Consider the following 16,811-nt stretch of genomic DNA (forward strand, 5'->3'; position numbering starts at 1 on the left):
TATAGTCACCGTCTTGATCTAATAACTAAAATCAGGCTTGGCCTCTGGAGGCCTTCGGTGAAGTCAGAGATCGCGGGGCTATTAGCAGTGCTGAATTTAAAAAAAAAACATATGCGAGCGCTTTCGAAGCTGCTTTTTGAGTTTGAGATCCGTTGGGTAATTAGCCAATTGGCAAGGACCAATAAAAAACAAGTAGTTTTAAGCGGAGTCCCTCTTCTGTGAGAAGCCCAATGGAGGAGTCTGAGGTCTGAAGCTTTGGTAGGAGATCCTTTCGCAAGCAGGTACGGGTGAGTAGTATGTAAGAGCGGGTAAGGAGATTTTTATTGTAGTTAACTATAAAAAGACCTCATAACAACTGATTAAATAAATGAGATATTCAGGACCAGTTGATATCTTGTTGCTTTATGACTAGGGAATTGGTGGACCCCGTTGTGCTTCCTGTTGACCGTATTTGCAGCAAGTGTTGGCTGCTTAAGGCGCTCAGGTCCAAGCTGATGACCTGTAACCCGAGGCTCAAGCAATGTGTTAAAGAAGTGTGGAGAAGAATTACCCACGCACTATGTTTCAGGGGGCAGTCGCACGTAAAGTCTGAATAGCTTGAATTCGGCTGTGGCCATGGACAAGAGGGTTTGTCTGTGAGTGGGGCGAGTAAAGAATCCCAGTTTAGTGCTGGAGGACCATCAGTCCTTGAGTTCTGCCAGCAGCTCTGAGATGGCTGCTCACTGTGAGGATGAGATAAGTGAGGGAGCGTTAGAAAGGTTTGAGCAAACAAACTGTGTCACCTTGGCTCACAAGTTATTCTGCGGGCGGTGGGACGAGTGCAAGAGGGGAAATTTTGATGTAATTGGGAATAATATCGGCAGAGAATAGACAGAATCTGTGCAGTAGGGTTGGAGCGCCCTGGAAACGGTGTTGTCTGCCTTGCGTCCTGATTTGAGTCATATTCTCTGACATCCAGATAAGTTTGCTGTGTTGGGGGTGGGGAGGTTGATGAAAGATCCATGAGGTGATCCACATTGCTACCGGTGGTAGATAAGAGGTTCTGCTGAGGGAATTTCAGGAGTTAGGGACTGGACTAAAAAAAATACGAATCGATTAGTTTATAATATGGGGATTGTGACTTGAGCCATGAGAAAATTAGGACAGGGTTAGCAAGAACAGGGCATTATGAGTCTGGAGGACCGGTGTTTGAATTTGTGGGTCACTGGCACCAGCATTGGGAAGGGAAGAAGCTGTTCTAATGAGATGGGCTACAGGGCAAACTATACTGCGACGTGGGTCCTGGCGGAAGTAAAAGTAAAATCCATAGAAGGTATACCATGGCATCAGAAGATGTAGAAACTTTGAATGTAAAGTTAAGGAACTGTAAGCGTGAAAAGAATGTCCTGATATTAAATGTGTAAACATACAAACTGCAGTCAGGATTAAATTTACAAATCAGGATGGAAGATAGAAAAGTGCAATCCTATGATAGTCATGGGATTTTTCAATATTCAGGACAAAGGTAAACTCTTTTTGTCTTGCTGGAGTTGTACAATATGGTTTTTGAGCAACTTGTTGACAAGCCCACTAAGGGAAAGTAAAGTCTGGATTAGGCGATATGTAATCAATTAGTTTTCAAAAGGAAACTGAAGGCAAAGGGACACTTAGAAAACAGTGGTCAAAATGTGTCAGTATTTGCATTGCAGTGATTCAGAACATATATGCTCTGTCCATCCCACAGAACAAGAAACATTCTCAAAGGAGCAAAAGGCAATAAGAGATGTCAAAGAAAATATAATAGCAAAAGAGAGGATTTACAACATAGAAAAAATGGGAAGCTAGGAGTTTTGGAAGATTTTAAAAAGCAGTCAAAGGCAACTAAAAAGCAACTGGATGAAATGTGAAGGTATGCTAGACTGAAATAACAAATCTTTAAAAGGTCTTCTTTTTTAGTTAAACATATAAATGGATATAAATTAAAAATGACATGGATGGACATTGGACCTCTGATAAATGGACTGGAAAAAGAGTATTGAGGACGAAGAAATGGTAAAGGGACTGAATTCGTATTTTGTGTTAGTCTTTAGTGTGGAAGACTCCAGTAACATCCCACAATGGAAGAAAGTCAAGGGTCAGAGTTTTTAATCAATCATAAGGATAAGTTTCTTCGGAAGATGAAAGTTTTAAGTTAGATATGTCAGATAGACTGTACTCCAGAGTTCACGAAAAGGTAGCTGAAGAGATTGAGGAGGTACTAGAAGTGATCTATTCAGAATCACTATAGTTTGGAATAGTTTTCGAGTTCAGGAAAATCATGAATTCCACTCTGCTCTTTAAGAGTGGAATACTTAAAGAGCAGCTAACGGAAATGTAAGGAGAAATGAATAATGAGTTTAAGACTTACATGCGTGAAACATTCGCAGGTGGACTGTTTCGAAATTGTTATATGGTTATATGGGCATTTTTGGTTTATCAACGGCTTTTGATTCTATTATTGACAGTAAGGTTTCGCAGGCACACACTCATCCACACATGCTTTAATGAAGTCTGTAATAACTGTGGCGTGCCCATTGAGACGCGAAGATGAATCTCTGAATACAATCCTTTCACAGATTCAAAGAGGTCCTGCAAGCGCCCCTGCAACTCCCTTGTCAATACATTTTCAATCCTCAGTACTGATACTGCAGACGTCAGTATCTGCCTATATTTAGGGAGTAGAACTACAGCCAGACTTTCCAGTGTGGTAAAAGTGGAAGATCTGGAAGATATTTTTCTGCTTGAGTTAAATCCTGTTGATAAATGTTCAATCAGGCCGGAATGGGAGCTTTGCACAATGAACTGCTGAAATGGAAGCGATTCCGAGGCCTCTCCCGTCGCACGGAAAGAAGTGCATGTGTGAAAAGCGCCGGTGCAAAAACAGTCAACGAACAACTTCGAGGTGACCATTTGAAATATCCTGTGCTCGGACAACCCAATGTCAAATCGCTCTGTCGCATTGGTTTCTTGTTTGTTTCCCAGTTAGTATCCCCGTCGGTCACGGGGAAGACGGAGGATAATTTCCCCGACAGGAAATGGTTTTGCTGTTTCCATAAATGTAATTGCAACTCGGATTTTCGAAGTAAATTGAAAAGGTTTAAAGAGGTTAAATCAGAGTTTGGCGTTCAAGTGATCGGTTCTTTTGGGATGTGGAAATGTCGATCTGCAGTGAACCCGGGAAGGGAGAGTCACCCGATAGGAATGGACTTTGTGTTCAGCTTCGTGAAATCTCCCCTCAGCGACTCTATCTCAGAGCCATTCGGCGTAACACGCGGTGACAGAGAAAAACTTTTTCCGGAAATATTTGCTTCTGCCGCCTCTGCCACATTTTAAATGTAAAACAAAGGATGTTGTTACGCTGGATTTAAGGTTTCCAGTTGAAAGAGACAGAAAGGAGAGGGCGAGTGGAATCGGTGCCTTCACCCAGCTCAGGCCACCCTGCAGAGACTCCATGAGACTCCTTCCGTCTAACTACGAGGTCGGAGCTGTGCAAGGTCATCGACCTGAAACGTGAACTCTGTATCTCCCTCCACAGACGCTGCTCATCCTGCCGAGTATTTCCGGCAGTTGTAGCTCAGGAACAGTCATGTTTCGATGACCTCGGGATCGGTGCTGTCCTCATCCGTCCCGGGATACAGTGATTACGTCCCAAGTAAAATGTCCTTCTTTGAGGATTGTGTACTTGTGGCCGAATGTTTTATCAATGCACTGGGAATCTTATTGGTATTTTCGCTTTTAATTCTGACAAGTATGCGGTTCCAGCGTTTTCTGTTTTATATTATCGGCTACCCCCTGATGCAAACCATGCAAAACAGATTGTAAAAAAGCCGGGTCACAGCATCGATTACCATTCAGCATTTTCCAACACCGGAATGGACCAATTATGGCGGACTTCTTCAATTTGTCTCCGTGACGCAGTCGGTGAGCGCGTTTGGCTGTGAACTGAAATGTTGTTGGTGGAGCCCACCCGGGGACGCTCGTGATCCAGTAGTTTTTGCTGCGCGTTGTCATTCAAGCTGGGAAACGCTCCGCTGTCCGGAGACCGGCGTTTCCTGCTACAGTGCCAGCACGTTCTGTGGGAATTAATATTGTTTTTGTCAGTTACCGACATACAGTGAAATGCTGCTCTTTCACACTGTTCTTAGTGATCATATCATTACACAGTGCATTGAGAAAGAACGATATAAAACAATAACAGAATGCAGAATAAAATTTAACAGCAATAGAGAAAGGACAGTGCAGATAAATAATTAAGTGTAGCATCATAACAGGGTGGATTGCGAGATCAAGTGACTTTCTTATCCTACTCGGAACTATCTGGATACCAGACCCAAACAGCTCCCTTCTACCACCATTCACTTCTGTCTGGCGGAACTTGTCCCGACTCAATAATTTCTCCTTCGACTCCCCCCATTTCCTACAAATAAAAGTGGTAGCCACAGACATTGGCATTGGTCCGAGCTCTAACTGTTTGTTTGTTTGTCGGCTACTTGGGAAAGTCTATCTTGCAAGCCTACATTGGTATCTATCCCTAACATTTCCTGCACAACGTAAACGACTGCATTGCTGCTGATCCTGCTGAGCTCATCCACTTAATTAACTTTGCCTCCAACTTCCACCCTGCACAAATTTTTACCTGGTCCATATCTGACAGCACCCTCCCTTTTCTCGATCTCTCTGTCTCTATCTCTAAAGACAGTGATGTCTATTATGACCACGTCGTTTCTCACAGTTACCTGAAATATAACTCTTCCCACCTCGTTACTTGTAGAAATGACGCTTTCTACCCTCAATTCCTCCGTCTTCGCCGCATCTGCTCGCACGGTAAGGCGTTTCATTCAAAAACAAAGGGGATATCGTGTTTTTTTTTTCAAACAAACTGGTCTCTCATTCTCCACCATCAAAGCTGTCCTCAACATAATCTCTTTCATTTTGCTCACGTCTGCCCACACCGCATCCTCACGCCCTCCAGCAAGGATAGGGTTGGTATTGTCCTCACCTACCTACACCCAGTCTCCGCCTCCAGCTCTGTAACTTCCGTCATCTCCGGCGGGATCCCACCACCAATCACATCTTCCCCTCCCCCTCTACTTTCTTCAGGGATTACTCCGTATGTGAACCCCATGTGCGTTCGTCCCTCCCACCGCCCTTTCTCGTAGCACTTACCCTTGTGAGTGCAACAAGTGCGACACCTACTTCTACACATCCACCCTCATTACCATTCAGGGACCCAAGCAATCCCTCCAAAAGGCGACACTTCACCTGTGAGTATTTTACAGTCATCTACTGTATCCAGTCCTCCCGGTGTGGCCTCAGAATATCGCTGAGACCTGACACAGATTAGGAGTCCATTTCACCGAGCATCTACACTCAGTCCACCAGTAAAAGCGACATCGTCCAATCGCCTCCTACTTTAATTCCACTTCCTATTCCAGTTCCAACATTGTAGCCGGTGGCCAAAGGCCTAATGTACTGTCCGCTGAGGCCACACTCTGGGTGGAAGAGCAACACATTATATTTCGTTTGGGTGGCCTCCCTTTGGTGGTCCTACCCCTTTTCTTTCTTCCATGGCCTTCAGTCGTCTCCTATTAGATTCCCTGTTCTCCAGCCCAGTATCCCTTTCACCAATCAGCATTTCAAGTCTTTAATTCATTAGCGGCTCCCCCCACCCCCGCCTGTTTGGCCTATCACCTCGTGTTTCTTCCTCCCCTCCCCTCACCGTCTAACTCTGATCCCTCATCGGTTTTTTCTCCAGTCCGGATGAAGGGACTCGGCCCGAAACGTCGACTGTTTTTTTATACAGATGCTGCGTGACCTGCTGAGTTGCTCCAATATTGTCTCTGCCACTTGAAATTACATCATCTGCTGTTTTCTCTTTGTGCTCCACACAAACATATTCATGTGCCGATCTGAGAACATCGTACACCTTTCCGTCTCTGAACCTGGCAGCCAGTTCCAAGCACCCACTCTGTTCCGTCCAAAAAACGTGACCCGCACATCTTCCTTAAACTCTCTCCCACTCCGACCTTAAATTCATTCCCTCCAGAATACTGCACCTGTAAACCAATTCTGGCTATCTACACAACCTATGTCTCTCAGAATTTTCTACATCATAATTTGCTCAAGTTTACTTGCAGGCTCCGATATTCCACTGAAGGCAAACAAACTCAAACAATTTAATCAGGCAACGCTTTGCAAATCGTGCCGATCCCTCCTGTAAAGTGCCCATTCTTGTAGAGTCTGGAATAGAGTCAGAACGGGATTTAACAGGAAAATCCTGGGAGGTTAATTCCATCTCTGGTCCACGACACATTGAATGATACTTAATGAATCAACCTTACACTTACAGCGTGAGTGGATTAGGGTCACTTGGCCCTTGGAGTACTGTGTAGCTCGTGTCTATGTAAGAGGTTTATTTCTTATGTAGCCTAAAAATGTACAACCTGCGATGGCCGGGAATCGAACCCGGGTCTACTGCTTGGAAGGCAGCTATGCTCACCACTATACCACCATCACTCAATGACGATGCAAAAGATTTGAGTAGTCAGGCGTCTCCATTAGTTCCCTGTGACTCCTTCACTCTCCAACTGTTTGCTGCCATAGCATTCCTCACCCTGCTGCAGGTCCTATTTCGGTAAATTAATGTCGCCATCCAGAACAAACCGGAGATATACAACCCGGGGCGAGCATACTCCAGGAATCAGACTGAGTTTGAACCGCGTCGAAGAACTACAAATGTACTAATGGGGTCCTTCCTCACGCATCGCCAAATGGATAAACAAACTATGTTTATAATTGTCCTTTCAAACCACACGCTGATGGGAGCCCTTCCCTTGGACAGACCTTGAACAGAGTAATGACAGAGACGCTAAAGAATCCTGACACTCCTCCTGTCACACAGTGAGAAGGGGATGAATAAAAAGCGCCAGATCCGCACTTAACAAGCAGTCGCCAGATGAATCTGTGAGATCTCCGGTCCCCTGAAATCCCTGTGACAGATTCCATATACACAATAGACAATAGGTGCAGGAGTTGGCCATTCGGCCCTTCGAGCCAGCACCGCCATTCAATGTACTCATAGCTGATCATCAGTAGCGCATTCCTGCCTTCTCCCTATATTCCTTGACTCTGCGATATTTAAGAGCTCTATCTAACTCTTTCTTTAAAGCATCCAGAGAATTGGCCACCACTGCCTTCTGAGGCAGAATATTCCATAGTTCCACAACGCTCTGGCTGAAAAAAGTTGTTTTTTTTTCCTGAACTCCGTTCTAAATGGCGTACCCTTTATTCTTGAACTGTGGCATCTGGTTCTCGACTCCCCCAGCATCGGATACATGTTTTCTGCTTCTAGCGTGTCCAATACCTTAATAATCATATGTTTCAATCAGATCCCCTCTCATTCTTCCAAATTCCAGTGCATACAAGCCCAGTCGCTCCAATCTTTCAAAATATGACAGTCCCGCCATCCCGGGAATTAACCGTGAACCTACACTGCACTCCCTCAATAGCAAGAATGGCCTTCCTCAAATTTGGAGACCAAACCTGATACTCCAGGTGTGGTCTCACCAGGGCCCTGTACAACTGCAGAAGGACCAGTTTGCTCCTATATTCAACTCCTCTTGTTATGAAGGCCAACATGCCGTTAGCTTTCTTCACTGCTTGCTGTACCTGCATGCTTACTTTCAGTGATTTATGTAGAAGTACACCTAGATCTCGCTGTACTTCTCCTTTTCCTAACTTGACACCAGATAGTAATCTGCCTTCCTGCTCTTGCCACCTAAGTGGATAACCTTACATTTCTACCAGATTAAACTGCATCTGCCCACTGAACCAAAATGTCCAAGTCAATCTGCATTCGCTTAACATCCTCCTCATATTTCATACTGCCCCCCAGCTTTGTTTCATCTGCAAATTTGCTAATGTTACTTTTAATCTCTTCATCAAATCATTAATATATATTGTAAACAGCTGCGGTCCCAGCACCGAGCCTTTCGGTACCCCGCAATATCTTTTTATATTCCTCGTTAGATTAATGGTCAGTATCCCCGCCCGCCACGTGGGGGACCGGAGTTCAATTCCCCGATGGGGAGACCGTTTCCTGCTTCAAATACTAACTGGATGCATAAGGGCAATTCTGAGCTAAAAGGAAAAAAAAATGTTGTTGAAGAGATCATTGAGACTGTGGAACAAGTCTGCATTGAGCCTGGAACGGAGAGTTTTCCGAGAACATGGGACGTTGGGTTGAACCTCTTTCCCCGGATATTCCTTCAGCGAGTCTGTATCGAAGCACCGATCGGAGTTAGACTCAGTGACCGAAACCATCACTCTGAACACATTAAACCAGGACCATTGCTGTGAGTTATCAACTCCCGCACGTCTCCTTCAGTGTGGCTGCGTGACTGTGTGGAGAAGACAGGCAAGTGGACACCTGAAACACTTTGCAGAAAACAATCCAAGTGGACCTATATTTAATTCCGGGTGTATAGACATCCCGCCCCTCCTGCAGGCCCCCAAACCTCCGCTCACAATCTACTCAAGTGAATTGGGGGAAGGTCTTGCTGAGCTTTGCTCAGTGGTGACATTTGAACGCTTGCGCACTGAAGCTCCACCTTTAAACCCGACAGTATTGACAGTATGCAGCTGAAGACATGCAGTCCCATTCTCTCGCCCATCGGCAAGAGTCTTTAAAGCAGCCCGAAATAGGGAATACCCGGACCCGAAGCGATAAGTTGAGGTGGTGAAACGGAGAAATCCGGGGGACTCCTCGGCCTGGCAATGTTCTGGCTGTGTTCTGAAAGGCGACCGGTCACGGGGGGAGAGGGAGACAACCGGAGAGTGTCGGGCCGTCAGTGAGAGTGTCTGAGCAATGGTTAGGAGTAGGCGACATGTGCTGATTTAAAACAACAGGAAAAAAATTGTCTGTACGCTTTGCGAGAAACGAAGGTTCGGGGTGTTATTTCAGGTTTGTGTGTGTGTGTGTGTGTGTGTTCAGGATAGTCGGACAACCTGAGAGGGGATAAAGTAGCTTTGTCTAAGAGTTCACAGACTTGGAGAGAAGGGGAAGTGCTTCTTTGTTCCCTGGTGCAGTTTTGGTAAATGGCTACCGTTAAAAGTCTATTAAGGCTGCATTAGGTATTCTTTCAGACGGTATGACAGAATAGTTATCAGCATCATCAGCTGCCATGCCCAGTTTGAGCTTTGACCCGCCTTGGCCCACACGCTCTTGTTTCCGGTCAAGTGGATGACAGAATAACTAATTTAAAACAGTGATACATAGGTTCTCGATTACCCAGGTCATCGAAGGGTATGGGGAGAAGGTAATGGAGTGGGGATGACTGGAAGACTAGGATCTGCCAATGGTTAAATGGAAGAGCTGTCTCGATGGGCTGAATGGCCTATTTCTGCTCCTATATCTTATTGACTTATGGTTTATAAGTACATGGAGCCAGTAAAAAAACAGAAATCACAAGCCCAGACTCTCCTCATCAGACAATCAGTCCACTGCCAGTATTGGCCTGTAAACATTCACTGGACTGATTCCGATACATTGAGATTTTTCCTTGAATAAAGAGACCAAGTCTGTATAAATGGGTTCCCCCGCTTTATATACGGTGTATAAGAAGATGAGAGACATTGATGGTGTGGATCGTCAGAGGCGATTTCCAAGGGCTGAAATAGTTAACATGAGAAGGCACAGATTTAAGATGCTTGGAAGTAGATACAGAAGAGATGTTAGGGGTAAGTTTCTTATGCATTGAGTGATGAGTGCATGGAGTGGGCTGCCGGTGACGGTGGTGGAGGTGAATACGATAGGTTATTTTAAGAGTCTCCTGGTTAGTTAAATGGAGCTAAAAATATCTAGAGGGCTATGCGTATCCCTAGGTATTTTTCAAAATAGCTACATGCTTGGCACAGCATTGTGGGCCGAAGCTGTATTCTGTATTCTGTTGTAGGATTTCAGTATTTCTATAAGGGAAGTATAAGTTCTCAACATTTGTTTCCTGTTCCCCATCAGGAAAATGCCATGTTCACTCCACTTGTAGCTGAAAACAGGATTAGGAACAGCCCAGTCTACCCACGATTCCTCTGCTGACACTGATGTCAGGTGAAACTGCACTCTGGGCCGCCATGACAGGCGTAGCCGATTGCACGACGCTGTTACAGCTCGGGGCATCGGAGTTCAGCATTCAGCCCCTGCAACTTCTTTAACAATTCTCTGTGTGTTCTCCCTGTGGATTCCCTCAGTTTTCTTCGGGTCCTCCTGTTTCTTACCACAGTGCAAAAATGTTCCGGGAAGGTCAACTCACGATTATAAACCACCCTGTGATTAGGCTAGGGTTAAGTCGGCATTGCCAGGTTTTGCTGGGCTGTGTGGCTCAAAGGGTCTATTTTGTTCTGTATATCTAAATAAATCTTGCAAAAACTACAATCCATGTTGTCCAATTTTCCCTATACTAATCCAGACAACATGTTGGGAAATCACTTCTGCACCCTTTCCACAGTCCCCACGTCCTTGCCGTGATGCAGCAAACAGAACTGTACACACGGCTCGAAATGTGGACTAACCCAGTGTTTGGACAGCTGTAACAACTCATCCCATGGTTTGAATTCAATGCCCTGACTGATGAAGGCAATTGTACCACACATCTATAACAGTTTATTTCCTTTCAATGCCACATGCAGGATGTTATGGATGAATACGTCAAGATTCCTTAGTGTATCAGTGCTGCTATTTACTGTGTACTTTCCTGTAAAACTCGTCACACTTGTCTAGATTAAACTCCATCCCCCATTTCTCCATTCGTGTTCCCAACTGCTTGGTATCCAGTTCTGTCCGTTTGAAAACCCTCCTTACCACCCACAACTGTGTCATCAGCGATTTGATCAGCCCATCGGTATTTTAATCTAATCAGACAGAGGTCTCATCACTGACAACTGTGGACACACTGGTTACATATCTACAGTCAAAATCATTCTCGATTCAATTAGCCCAAATGTCACTACACAATACACACCATTCAGACACGCCCACACAGAGACTCGTGGAAAGTTACATATTTATCACAGAATAGTGTTTGATTGACTGGTCCGGACTTGTTGCTCTGGATGTTAGTTCAATGTAACCCGTGACATTGACTGTGGTATCAATTAAAATGAAAAACAGATTTAATCAACAAATTCAACTGCTAGAATGAATCTCAAAGACAGTATGCATTGTCACACTGCAAGAGAGATTGGAAGATGCAGTCTGAACCCTACATTCTTACAATGTACCAGAGACTGACAGGTACACAATGAACCCCACACTCTCACACTGTATCAGAGACTGACAGGTATAGAATGAACCCACACTTTCACACTGTACCAGAAACTGACAGGTATAGAATGCAGCCCACACTCGCATACTGCACCAGAGACTGACAGGTACAGAATGAACCCCACACTCTCACACTGTACCAGAGACCGGCAGGCACAGAAGGAACACCACACTCACAAACTGTAGCAGAGACTGACAGGCAAACAATGAACCCCACACTTTCGCACGGTACCAGAGACTGACAGGTACAGAATGAACCCCACACTCTCACACTGTACCAGAGACTTACAGGTACAGAAGGAACACCACACTCTCACACTGTACCAAAAACTGTCAGGTGCCGGTAAGCGAAGTGTCGTAACTTAACCCAGTGACCCAAAGGCTCTATCAGCGGCACTTACAATGTCTGTGGAAAGTCTGAGCAGCAGGTGATTTTCATTCAGAGTATCTGCTCTGTGTATCTGTCACAGCAATGACAACGCCTGGAAACATCCATGATAACATCCCTGGTAACATTTTCTCTTGCTCGTCATGTTTTTTTTTCTGCAAAATAAAGCGTTATATGTCTGCACAGAAAGTGCTCTGCTTCAGTCCTGACTACTTTGCCCTCTACCATCTGAGATCCTACATTCTCTGTAGCAACCATCTTGTATTAAACGTATTTTTAAATACTTTTGAATTTTCTTAATCTTAGTCATGACATTTCATATTCCATTCTGGTATTTATAATTCCTTTTCTAGGAACATAGAACAGTACAGTCCAACAGTGGAAAAGTTATTTGGCCCATGATATTGTCAGACCGATGATTCCAATTTGTTCAACATGACCTCTTGTTTATCATCCATATCCCTCAATTCTGTTCATGTGCATTTCTACCTAAACACCTCTTAAATTCCACCAGACTATCTGCTTCTATAACTACCTATGGAAATCCATTCCAAGCACTTAACGCTCCCGGTAATTAAAAAAAAGAAGTAACTCCTCTCCATATGGACTTAACATTTCCCCCTCTAACCTTAAAAGCATATCCACAGATCTTTTAGTATTCGAAATTTCTACCGTTGGAATAAGATTCTGACTCTGTACCCTATCCATGTTTCTACAAATTAAAATAACCCTATCAGATCTCACCTCAGTCTCTGAGGTCCTAATAAGATCACAAGTTTGTCCAACCTTTCCTTTGAGCTGCTCAACTCGAATCCATGGGATATTCTACTGAAATATCTGCATCTTTTCCAGAGTGTCCATCCTTGCTGTAATGGCATGGCCAGAACTGTACACGAGACTTCAAGTATTGCCTACTTCAAACTTCATGTAGCTGCAGTGTGACTTCCTTACTCTGGTAACGAATAGTCCAACAAACGAAAGCCAGCATTCAATGCGCTTTATACAGTTGCACAGCCAATTTCAGATGTCTGATGGTCTGCCCAAAACTTCACTCAAAACCTCCCTGGACACTCTCAGCGACATCAAGGCTCAATTGGCCTGAAAACACCATAAAATATAAATCATTAGTTGCAGTGCTGGCAGAATCACATTTGAAATTAGAGGAAGTAATCGAGGTAGTTCTGTGACTGCCTGAAGGACGTTGCCATTTGTTGTCTTGTTCACTGGCACCATTTTCTTCAGGACGTTGATAGTTTCACAATTTGTAAGGGTGTCAAAAATTCCAGGGAGAAGGCAGGAGAAAGGTGTTCAGGGGGATAATCAATCAGCCGTGATGGCATTGAGGAGCAGACTCAATGTACCAAATGGCCTAATTCTGTGCCTATGTCTTGTTCTCTTGTGGAAACAAGGCGTTTGGCCAAATGTTCATGCTGACTGTGTTGCCCAGAGGGAGAGTGAAATTACTGTCAAATGTTGCCCATATGCCCACTTCTGTGATTCAGAAGCTCATTCTAAATTCCAAATATGCACAAATCATTGTGTGAAGAAACTGCCCCTTATTCAATTTTAACTCTCTTGCTTCCCCTATTAATGTTTTGTGCTGTTGATTTCAAACCTCGTCCCTGGGAAAATACTTTTTTTTAAAAAATTCTGTCGTTTACTTGCCTGTCCTTACTACATATCTCAGGCAGATGACCCTTCAATCTCCTACATTCCAGGGAATAAAATATTTGTCTAAATAACCCTTCGTACGATCTCCACCCTCTGGTTCTAGCCAAAATCCGAGTAGATCATTTCTTCACAGTTTCTAGTTTCGTAACATCTTTCCTATAACAGGGTGAAAATGCTGTATACAGTCATCAAATACACACGATAATCTGCAGATGCTGGAAACACAGAGCAACATACATAGCATGCTGGAGGGACTTGCCTGGTCATGTAGCATCCGTGGAGAGGTATGCACAGTTGACGTTCCAGACCAAATCACTCGTAATGAAGCGGGATAAAACCATAATGAACTGGTGGGAGAGGGGATGGACTGCAAGGTGGAAGGTGATAGTTGAAGCAAGTGGAATTGAAAGTGAAAACCGGAAAGTGTTACGTGGACATAATAAACGGAACAAAGAAGAAAAAGCCATGAGCTCCAGATATGCCTGTCTTTTTATTGTCTACATACATCTGTCCAAGATCCAAGACTTCACTTGTATAGAACTCCAACTCTTTCTGTGTCACACTATAGTCCATATTGTTGCTGCTCCATGCACCCAGGCTGTGCTGGTCAATTTAATCAATTTTGCCTTCAGATCCACTTGAATATTTCCAACACCTCTCTCCAATTTCACAATATCTCTATCTCTATCTCGGGAGACAAACAGTCTATGAATATCTTTTATAAAGTATTGACTCACAGCTGCCGTGTCTATACCTCGTCCCACCCTGGGTCATGTAAAGATGCCATTCTTTTCTTTGTATCTGCCATATCTCTTCCCAGGATGAGGTTTTCTATTCTGGAACATCAACTGTGTCCTCCATCTTCAAAGAGCAAGGTTTCGATCCCTCTCTCATTGCTTCTACCCTCACCCTCATACATCCCCTCCATTCCTCAGACATTCCCCCTTGCCCCATCTTCTTGCTGTCAGGGTTACAGTCCCCTCGTCCTTATCAACCATCCATGAGAGTCCATATCCAGCATATCATTCTATGTAAAGTCCACCATCCACAAAGGGATCCTACCAATAAACAGATCCTTCCCCCATCCCATTCTCCGATTTCAGCAGGGATAACTCTCTCCGTGATTCCCGTGTCCATTAATTTCTCCCCACTGATCTCACTGCTGGCACTTCACCTTGTAATCGGGACACATGCTGCACTGCCCCTGCACCATCACTCGGGATCCCGGAATCATTCCAGAAGAAGCAAAGCTTCTCCTACAAGCCTGTTGAAGTCATTAAGTGTATCCGATGCTCACTGTGTCGAAGTCCACAGAATAGTGCTACTTCAACTTCAAAATGCATTGAATTACTCAATTCAACTCTGAGTTATTCCCATGTCTCCCAATTATCATTTTGTCTCTGTATTTGAATATGACGTGCAGGCTGCCTTCACGAGAGTGAAGATCCGGTCTGGATCAGACCTTGCTGAGAACTGAACATCTGTGCTGGATATCTTCAGCCACTGGATCTGGAAGTGTGTGGAACCCACCTACTTGAAGGAAGTTTCAATCATATCGGTGCCCAGCAGGAGCGTGAAAACCTGTGTAAATGACTATTGCCCGGTGGCGCTTACGTCCACGGTGATTAAGTGTTTTGAGATGCTGTTGAAGCATATCAGCTCTTGTCTGAATGGTGACTTTCATCATCTCCAACTCACCTATCAAAGCAACAGCAAATGCTGTCTCGTTGGCTCTTCACACAACTCTGGAACATCTGGACAGCAAAGATGCAAACATCAGGATGCCCTTTATTGATTACAGCTCAGCATTGAACACTGTCATCCGCTCAAAACTAATCAGTAAACTTCAAGACATGGGCCTTAATACCCCCCTTGTGCAATTGGATCCTGAATTTCCTCAGTTGCAGACCTCAGTCAGTTCTCATTGGCAAAAACATCTCCTCCACAATCTCTATCAGCACAGGAGCACCACAAGGAAGTGTGCCTAGACCCCAGCTCTAACCGCTTTACACCTGTGACTGTATGGGTCAGTATAGCTCCAACACCATTTACAAGGTTGCTGTTGTGAGCTGTATCAAAGGAGGTGCTGAATCAGCATATAGGAGTGAGATCGGAATCTTGTCTGAGTGGCATATTAACAAAACCTCTCACTCAATGTCAGTAAGACAAATGAACCGACTGTAGACCTCAGGAGGCAGAAACCGGAGGTACATCAGCCAGTAATCAAAGGATGATCAGAGGTGGATAGGGTCAGTAACTTTAAATTCCTGTGTGTCACTCTCTCAGAGGATCTGTCCTGGACCCATTATATAAATATTACTGTGAAGAGACCACAACAGCACCTCTAATTCCTTCGGACTCTCCCACTTCCCACAGTCAGCACACATCCCACCACACGTTTATAAAACATTATATAACTCTATATGACTTGTCGATATGAAACTATATGAGGTAACTACACCTTTCCTCACACCCTATCACATCCACTGTTGAACTTGAATGCACGCGAGGTCATCAGTCGCCTAAACGCAGTGATACCCTCGCGCCAGGTGTCACTAGATGGTCTCGGGTAAGCGGCCGCCGTTGCTACTGGCCTGGAGCACGTACAGATGGGCGCGGCCTATAAACCTGTTTAGCAAACCAAATGTTCGTGCGGAACCCAGTGCTAAAATATTCGCAACGACATAATTCGGACTCAGGGTTTCGTAAGTAGCAGAGCAGCTACCTCGCTGCGATCTACTGAAAGTCATCACACAAGCCAAACTTTTGCCGGCCGATAAATCTACCTACCTGCCTACAAAGGAGGCGGGCGTGCGCCCTGTCGCACTTCTCACTTGTTCGGTCGCTCTCTCCGGCCTGAGACCGCCACGACCCCGGTACGGGGACCTCCGGTCCTAAACTAGTCTTGTCACTGGTGTGTTGCAATGATTTTATACGTTCGTGCGAGGAAAATACGCGCTGTGTGTTTAATATGAAATTCGTTAGTTAAACCCTTTTAGAAACGATATTGAGTATATTAGCCATTTATAAGTGACATAATTGACTTATCACCTATATTCCGGCCGATATTAACACCAACACCGCCCCCCTCGTCCTGTCCTCAAGGATATTGTCAATATTAAACCTGTCCGTGGTGCAAACAATTTTGGTGACCCCTGCTTTAACGATTTAGTCACTGCCTTCAAGGGTTGTCCAAATGAAGGGCTTCCATCAGCGTGTGTTTTGAAAGGACAATTATAATCAGAGCTGTTTATCCATGGGACAGAATCCCCTTAGTCGATTTTTATTGGAATAATTCCGGTCTGTTGGGGATGGCAACATTAATTTACCAGAACATGACCTGCAGCAGAGAGCTTATCGATTAACTTTGAACTACGGGAGATGCCTCACTACTCAAATCGTTTGCAACTTCGTTGA

The 16,811-nt window shown here is 44.6% G+C and overlaps 1 non-coding gene across 1 annotated transcript; it reads right to left on the reverse strand.

Annotated features, from left to right (window-relative positions):
• Positions 1-6,462: 6,462 nt before the first annotated feature.
• trnag-ucc (transfer RNA glycine (anticodon UCC)) lies at positions 6,463-6,534 on the reverse strand. The gene has a single exon. It is a non-coding gene; the product is annotated as a tRNA-Gly (tRNA).
• Positions 6,535-16,811: the final 10,277 nt, after the last annotated feature.

This window comes from Hypanus sabinus, chromosome 31 (genome assembly GCF_030144855.1).
Source record: "Hypanus sabinus isolate sHypSab1 chromosome 31, sHypSab1.hap1, whole genome shotgun sequence".
NCBI lineage: Eukaryota > Metazoa > Chordata > Chondrichthyes > Myliobatiformes > Dasyatidae > Hypanus > Hypanus sabinus.